General features: G+C 35.6%; 2 long non-coding RNA genes across 2 annotated transcripts; both read right to left on the minus strand.

Annotated features, from left to right (window-relative positions):
- Positions 1-40: 40 nt before the first annotated feature.
- LOC149499097 (uncharacterized) lies at positions 41-2670 on the minus strand. Its single transcript, XR_016322293.1, has 2 exons — positions 1179-2670; positions 41-293 (listed from the first exon to the last, which is right to left on the minus strand). It is a non-coding gene; the product is annotated as an uncharacterized LOC149499097 (long non-coding RNA).
- Positions 2671-5453: 2783 nt separating this feature from the next.
- On the minus strand, positions 5454-7398 carry LOC149499098 (uncharacterized). The gene is made up of 2 exons (XR_016319451.1): positions 6592-7398; positions 5454-5706 (listed from the first exon to the last, which is right to left on the minus strand). It is a non-coding gene; the product is annotated as an uncharacterized LOC149499098 (long non-coding RNA).
- Between the last annotated feature and the right edge of the window lie 1974 nt (positions 7399-9372).

A 9372-nucleotide genomic window follows, 5' to 3' on the forward strand; every position in this document is an offset into this window, starting at 1 on the left:
CCTAAATCTCAATTAACACATAGTATCTAACCAGGGCCTATTCACAATAAATTATAATCACATTATGGGCTTACTGGTTCACCTGCAGCTAATTACATAATATTTAATTTATAGTGTAGTGCTAACAATAAATCCAATAGTAATACACAACCCTATAACTGCGGAGTTCAATAATAATCTGATAATAGAGTAACTTATACATCCAAAATTAGACAACAGAAATATAAAGTTTACATTTATAACTCTGCGGAGAAGATTGCAGAGCTTCAGTCGAATCAGCTGCTTCCTAGTACCTGGGAGGTTTGGAGAGAAGGGGGTGAGTTTTACAACTCAGTGAATAATAATAAATAATACACACCACATACAGTCAAGCAAAATGCACCCTAGTATACTGAATGAACACACAACAGTCAATCATATGACATTACATCAGCACCTACAAACAATATCACCTTCAAATAATCACATCACGTGGAAATTAGTCAGTGGAGTCACCGAACCCCCGATGAGCCGTCCTCCCACATGGCTCATCCTCTCACATGTGCACCAGGGAGCCGATCCCCCATACTGGCCGACCGGTCTAATCCTCACTTGACCAGCCCTCTCATTGTTTTTCCATTATCTCTTTTCTTTTCCATACCAACAGGAGGCAACCCGGTCGTCTCCATCAAATCTAGATCATCAGGCGCTCACAACAGGAGGCCACCCTGCGGGCTGCGATCAAATCTAGATTATCCGGTGCGCCCAATAAAGAAGCCAACCTGTGGTTAACAGTAACGGTAACGGTAGGTGCACACGGGGGCGCCGATCTCCCATTTACCCGGCTAACAGAAACAGAATCAGGATCCATATAACAGAATCAGAATATAACAGAAATCAGAATCAGGATCCGTATAACAGAAACAGTCTCACAAACCCATGGTGACCCACTTCATCCCAATTCCACACAAACAAGGCACAGTATATGCACAGCACACGTAATCAAACAATTCTTTCAACGTATTACACCAATTTCATCCAAATGCACAATTATATATCAGTATAATTATAGTGATCGTAACATAATATATATGATAAAATACTTGTAATATATTGTAAATATGTAAATAAAAATATAATGTTTATGAATAAATGTTATGCAAATGCAGTGTTGATATGCATTATTTATTATTACTCACAGTGATGGAGAGCGAAATTCTAGCTTTGATGTTGTCCTGGAGGAGCACTAGATGGACCCGGACGATCCCAAATATAATTTTTTTTTTGTCGAATTTTTGCTAGTTCGGAAATTTGCTCGTGTTGGATCGGAGCTACGCACGCCAGAAGTGGTCCGATCCGACTGACAGTGGCAAGGGAAGGCGAAGGTGGCACGATCTGGTGGTGTTTCTGCGACAGGGAGCTGCAGCGGTGGCTGGGTGATCTGGCAGAGGGCGGAGGTGCGGCTAGCGGTGAGGCTTGAAGCTGGTGCTGCTGCTGTAGGCGCGACAGACCTGGCAGAGGGCCGACTGTGGCGCGCGGAGGAGTTGCAGGACGTGCTGGCGCGCGATGGAGGCGGTGCGACTGCAACTGGCGCTCGGTGGTGATCGGCCGACGTTGCTGGAGCTGCTGGCAGTGACGCAGACACAGTTGCAGGGAAGAAGAAAGGGAAAGAAAGAAAGAAAAAGGAAAGAAAGAAAGAAAGAAAGAAGAAGAAGAAGAAGAAGAAGAAGAGAGGGAGGAGGAGGCGCGGTGGCTGTGTTGGTGGAGTGGAGGTGGGGCGCTGGTGAGGATGAGAAGTAGAGGTGCAGCGCTGGAGATAAAAAGAAAAGAAATAGATGTTTCTAGATGGTTTGGGTCGAACCGGTTCGATTCGGTTCGATTCGACCCAAATCTTTGATTTTCAATTGGTTTTCGGCTTTTTCAATCGGTTTTCGATTCGATTTCTCACAGTGTTCGCAATAAAATATTAAAATAAATTTCCAAGCTGTCGGTTTATTAAATTTAATTGGAAAATCTTTGAAAATAAAAATTCGGGTTGTTTCAGTCTTCCCCCCTTTAAAAAAATTCGTCCTCGAATTTTCTAAGTGACAAGAAACAAGGATGCAACAGTTGTTTACGACAATGGTGGTTGTACTTCTCACATAATGCTGCAACTGCTAAAAGTTATGACATTCATATTAGGAGAATACTTGTTCTTATGAGCAGTTAGATATCTACCTTATCACCATAGTTAATTTAAACTTGAGTTGTACTATATCTACAAGTCATCAAATCAAGTAAAATATTCATAACCCAAGGCACAGATTTGACTCTAGTAGCCACCGTTACGCATAAGAATTTAAGTTCCTCATAACATTTGCTCAAGTAAATGTTATTCATCTCATTAACCATATATCATGTGACCTCCATTGATGTATCGCCTCATTTATTCTCTCACTAGCTATTATAGGCAGTGATCATCACTTAATAAGAAGCTCATACACAACCAAGTATTCACTCTTACTGATACAAGAATCCATATATTCAATCAAATTTACTACTATCCCAATTTAGAATCCTTATTTCAAAATTCAAAACCTACATGCTGACTCATCCATTTTCCATCAATTTCAAATATTAATATCATTGCTCCAATAATCTTGGAAGAAGTTTATAATTAGATAAGATGGTCGCTGCCAATTCAAGGAGATTTTCGATTATTATCAAATTCTGCCATTAAGTACTATGTGATCATTTCCAATTAAAGAGAACAAATTCTTGCCACTACTACAAGCTTATTTCAAACAAAATCATGACACTTCTCTAGCTAATTGCTATCAACTGATAGGAGATCTTGGCTTCTATCCCAAGCACATCACCTATTTAACAACTTAACCATTTTCCAACGAAAGATATACAATCTCTTTTCAAATCCTACTAATAAGAATCCCCTAAAAACAAGTAGCACATCAACTATAAAGAGAATTTAAATTCACCATCAAATCCCTATTTTAGTTTTTAACTTCTCTATTCCTCTTTCCAATTTGTCATACCATACCATTTCTTAACTAATTGTGACAAGAATTTATGCAACTAGCCAAGTTAGCTGTTGTCATGCCAGATAATTCTTCATTTATTTTCTAGAATTTGTAAACGCCAATCTATGATACTCACTTCCATAAAGAGATCCAGCCTACAATCAAGATGTAAAATTCTCCAAACCGTAGTTTATATTCAATTTATCTATTTCATCTATCCTTAATCAATCTTTTAGAACTAAGTTAACGTATTTAGAAATCAAGAATCCTAAACAAGTAGTGCCCTTTTTTTTGCTCAAGCTAAGTAAGAGATTAAGGATGTTAAAACCTATAATCCAACTCCTAATTAAACTATGTCCTTTGTTTTATGCCGATGAATATTCAAATAATAATATCATTAGGTTATTCTTTTTTTTTTTTTTTTCCAAGTCTATCTTAATGTCTATCACCTGCAAAATTTGTAAAATTTATATCTCATACGATGTAGGAATATTTTCAACCTTAATTATGTTCTCTCTATGTTCTTTACTCTAAATAAGGTTAATACCTCATTGAATTCTTCAAAATGGACCTAACAAATTAAGTAGTCTCTTAAGCCACAAGATATGTCACATCAGCCATTTATAACACAATAATATTCATTCAATCATAATTGCCACCAATTACTAAGAACTTCAGAATAGCTTTACATTGACTCCAATAATATCTTAATGACTCTCATCCTAATTGATATCTCAATAATTCCATGAGCAATTTTCATTTATTAATGATCTGATCGACACCCATGAGTTAGCATTCCAATAATCTTAAACCATACCGTTATCACATCCAATAATCCTATAGTTTATATTTTCAGTTTTCAAATACTACCATGTATTCTCCTCGCTAAAATTGTTAAACTATCCCAAATTCACCTATTTATTCTTATACCAAGTTTCACTGTTCCAAACAAATAGTAAATTCAAACTTAGCTAGCTTACTAATGAAATAAAATAATTTAATTACATCCATGTTCTACTAAGGACATAAATATAACTAACCTTCTTTATCCAATAAAACAAGTATCTTGCACGAATTGCACTAATTAATAGAAAGTCCTTATGTTTATATGCTTTCCACAAACAAGTTACATGTATTCACATTCATTGTCATCTTAAGCTAAGTCCCATGATCTTTTATCAACTCTTATTCCCAGTTATTACTATTAATAACACTTATCACACTATATTTATAAGCTCAATGTGTGGATTCAATTAATATAACTCATAAAACTATTTTCTAACCAAATGCCATCAAGTTACAGAAGTGAGAATTTTCTTATCTCTTTCTCTCAAGTAGAAAGTCTTTCTTTCTGAATATAAATACTAAGTTCTTTCGTCATCGGGATTACAATCCTTGAATCATTTATCTATTTGTATATCACCACACATTCAATAGCTTCCTACATTTGATCTCTTTTTAGATTTTGAAGTTAGTATTTATGTACCACTAAATTCTCGAAACTCACCTCGCAAAGACCCGATTACTCAACTCATAAGTTTGTTTATATTATTTATTTAATATTCTATTAGAATTATCAACAACAGTGATGACTATTTTAAACCTCAAAGCGATTTCCCCACCTTCAATAGTATACATCTTCCATCTTTCTACTTTTAATAATATTTCACTTCATATAGTAATTCCACCAATATTATTTATTGTGAAAAATACTCATCACCAATTATTATAGCAAATCACACCAAATCTTTCAATATTCAAACCTTATAAAAATCATGTATATCCATTCCATCTAGAAAAATACTCATCTCAATAATTATAAGCAATTCTACTAACCAACATCATGTAAATTTCATCAAATACATATACTAATTCAATACTCTAGTTAAATGGATTCTAATGTCCTCAAATTCAAATCATTTAGTTCTCTTATTAAATAATTAGCAACTCATTCTCAATTCCGCAGGCACACGTATACAAACATTCATGCAGTCTTCAATATATATATTCCATATTCAACACGTATTAAATAAAAATAATATACTTTCATCATTTAACTTTAACTTATTAATCATATATAACTTATCTTCTTACCTACTTAAATTATATATGAATATTATTTAATCCATAGAAAGATTTTTTGCTTAAACCATCCCCTAGCATCAGTAACTAAATCACATTTCTAAAGAACAAGGATACAAATTTTAATCATTAAACAACTTGACTTTATCCTAGCTGCGAATAACGCTGAATGGGAAGCAAGGAAAACTATGTCAAGACATGACAGGAATTACTCCGCAGTTACTTCTAAACTTATAAACCTATGCTCTGATACCACCTTTGTCACGACCCATTTCCGTGGGCCGGACCGGCACTAGGGCCCAGGTAAGCTTAAGGCCCCCGAGGCCCGTAGTAAGCCTAAATCTCAATTAACACATAGTATCTAACCAGGGCCTATTCACAATAAATTATAATCACATTATGGGCTTACTGGTTCACCTGCAGCTAATTACATAATATTTAATTTATAGTGTAGTGCTAACAATAAATCCAATAGTAATACACAACCCTATAACTGCGGAGTTCAATAATAATCTGATAATAGAGTAACTTATACATCCAAAATTAGACAACAGAAATATAAAGTTTACATTTATAACTCTGCGGAGAAGATTGCAGAGCTTCAGTCGAATCAGCTGCTTCCTAGTACCTGGGAGGTTTGGAGAGAAGGGGGTGAGTTTTACAACTCAGTGAATAATAATAAATAATACACACCACATACAGTCAAGCAAAATGCACCCTAGTATACTGAATGAACACACAACAGTCAATCATATGACATTACATCAGCACCTACAAACAATATCACCTTCAAATAATCACATCACGTGGAAATTAGTCAGTGGAGTCACCGAACCCCCGATGAGCCGTCCTCCCACATGGCTCATCCTCTCACATGTGCACCAGGGAGCCGATCCCCCATACTGGCCGACCGGTCTAATCCTCACTTGACCAGCCCTCTCATTGTTTTTCCATTATCTCTTTTCTTTTCCATACCAACAGGAGGCAACCCGGTCGTCTCCATCAAATCTAGATCATCAGGCGCTCACAACAGGAGGCCACCCTGCGGGCTGCGATCAAATCTAGATTATCCGGTGCGCCCAATAAAGAAGCCAACCTGTGGTTAACAGTAACGGTAACGGTAGGTGCACACGGGGGCGCCGATCTCCCATTTACCCGGCTAACAGAAACAGAATCAGGATCCATATAACAGAATCAGAATATAACAGAAATCAGAATCAGGATCCGTATAACAGAAACAGTCTCACAAACCCATGGTGACCCACTTCATCCCAATTCCACACAAACAAGGCACAGTATATGCACAGCACACGTAATCAAACAATTCTTTCAACGTATTACACCAATTTCATCCAAATGCACAATTATATATCAGTATAATTATAGTGATCGTAACATAATATATATGATAAAATACTTGTAATATATTGTAAATATGTAAATAAAAATATAATGTTTATGAATAAATGTTATGCAAATGCAGTGTTGATATGCATTATTTATTATTACTCACAGTGATGGAGAGCGAAATTCTAGCTTTGATGTTGTCCTGGAGGAGCACTAGATGGACCCGGACGATCCCAAATATAATTTTTTTTTTGTCGAATTTTTGCTAGTTCGGAAATTTGCTCGTGTTGGATCGGAGCTACGCACGCCAGAAGTGGTCCGATCCGACTGACAGTGGCAAGGGAAGGCGAAGGTGGCACGATCTGGTGGTGTTTCTGCGACAGGGAGCTGCAGCGGTGGCTGGGTGATCTGGCAGAGGGCGGAGGTGCGGCTAGCGGTGAGGCTTGAAGCTGGTGCTGCTGCTGTAGGCGCGACAGACCTGGCAGAGGGCCGACTGTGGCGCGCGGAGGAGTTGCAGGACGTGCTGGCGCGCGATGGAGGCGGTGCGACTGCAACTGGCGCTCGGTGGTGATCGGCCGACGTTGCTGGAGCTGCTGGCAGTGACGCAGACACAGTTGCAGGGAAGAAGAAAGGGAAAGAAAGAAAGAAAAAGGAAAGAAAGAAAGAAAGAAAGAAGAAGAAGAAGAAGAAGAAGAAGAGAGGGAGGAGGAGGCGCGGTGGCTGTGTTGGTGGAGTGGAGGTGGGGCGCTGGTGAGGATGAGAAGTAGAGGTGCAGCGCTGGAGATAAAAAGAAAAGAAATAGATGTTTCTAGATGGTTTGGGTCGAACCGGTTCGATTCGGTTCGATTCGACCCAAATCTTTGATTTTCAATTGGTTTTCGGCTTTTTCAATCGGTTTTCGATTCGATTTCTCACAGTGTTCGCAATAAAATATTAAAATAAATTTTCAAGCTGTCGGTTTATTAAATTTAATTGGAAAATCTTTGAAAATAAAAATTCGGGTTGTTTCAGTCACAAATTATCTAAGATCGAAGACCATAAAAGACAATTTGTAGTGACAAAACCATATATGTAAAATTTTATTTGTCACAATTGTATATTTTAACAAATATATTTTTTCACAATTACAATTGTGACAAAAATATATTTTGCATAGTCTTAATTGTGATGGAGAGTATGTATGGCAAAATAATTTCTATGACGAAAATAATTTATCATAGCTTATATACTAATGCTAAATTTTTTATCACAAATTTTTTATAATGACAACTAATATATTTCTTACTTTTAAGTTCATGTGAGAAATAATTTTTCTCATAAATAACTACAGTGACAAAATATATTTGACATCATATGGATAATGATAAATATTAATTTATCACAAATTCAATGGTTTTTTCCTCATTAATGGTAATTGACAAAATTTTTTTCATTTGAAATTATTTTTTTATAATGTAATAATAATATTATATAATAATATTTAAAGTGGTTGTATATTTTGCAAGTATTAATATTTTAGTTAGATGCGTGCTCTAAATGTGTGACGGATAATAAATAACAATAATAAAATAATTATTAAAATGACAATTGATATTAATTAATGCAAAAAAAAAAAAAAAAACATAATGTCCAGAACATAAAATCTCCCAACATAAATGGACAATATTGAAAAATTGCAACAATACAATATTGACATAAATGAAAAGTCTAAACATACATTGAAAAGAAATAGATGAAATTTACAACTAAAATCGTAGTCTATATGCATCCATGGCTTCTTGCTTGGTAAATGAAACGACCCAAAAAATTTATTTTAAAAATTTTCCATTTAAAATTTAAATAATAAATTTAACCAATGGGATAAAAGGGCATTTTCATTTTTCTAAAAATAAATATATTTTTACTTTGTGAAATTACTTGATAAAATTTAATACAAATGTTATTTTATCTACAGAAACCAAACCTAAAAACTAAATCAAACCAATTGGAAATCCACAAACCAAAAGAAAATCCAAGCAGAAACCCAAGAATTGAGCCAAATCAGCCCTGAATCGAACCAGACCAGTCCATAAACAATTAGAAATTTTTAGAAATGTTAACGTCTCCCCACTCTCAGTCGATTTTAACGTAGTAAGAGAGAAAGATCGGGGCTGAGATTTTTCGATTCGAGCTCCACCTTTAATTCCGGCCACTTGCGTTCGAGTCGCGCCGGCCCGAGCTCCTTGCTCCGTCACTTTGCGGTTCGGCGAGCACAGCAAGAGTGAGCTGCGATTTCTCATCCATCGACAGCATCTGTCAATGCTGCCTTTTCTCCTCCTTGATTTTCCAGTGTATTCTACAGTTGGGTAACCATATTTCGACCCTCTTAGATTTATTCCATGAGTTTTTTAATCTTAATTGAAGGATTTGAGGTATAAGTAGAGTTAGTGTAGAAATCGAGAGCCGTAGTTACTATTTACGCAGATTAGTTTAGAAAGTTTTGAAAAAAAAAAAAAATGTTATTGTAAGCTGTAATCTGAGTTTTAGATAAGTTATCTAGGATATATATATTATATGTTAACTCTTGATGGAAATTTTGATCTTTACCTTCTAGTTGATATATGAATTGAATTCCTATTCCAAATATAATTGATAAATGTATAGGAATATGTAGATTATTGCTTCAATTGCAATTTTATGAAGAAATCAAGGATCCCTTAGTATGGCAGCTACTATTTTAGCCGTTAGCTTGAGTTCTTGATATAATGTGAAGGAGATTGATATTATACTTAAAACTTTGATGGAAAATGAAACAATTAGCTTATGCATTATAGATGCTAGTTAGAAACTCTGCTACTGTTCCTTAGTCGGGGTATAAACTGAAATTCTACATAGAAATGAATGAATTATTTAGTTTAACGTAGAATTCAGTAAGGGAATTAAGGATCTTTGAAATGGCAGCAGCCAC

Source organism: Jatropha curcas, chromosome 1 (genome assembly GCF_041381405.1).
Source record: "Jatropha curcas cultivar XTBG-Jc1 chromosome 1, XTBG_Jcur_1.0, whole genome shotgun sequence".
NCBI lineage: Eukaryota > Viridiplantae > Streptophyta > Magnoliopsida > Malpighiales > Euphorbiaceae > Jatropha > Jatropha curcas.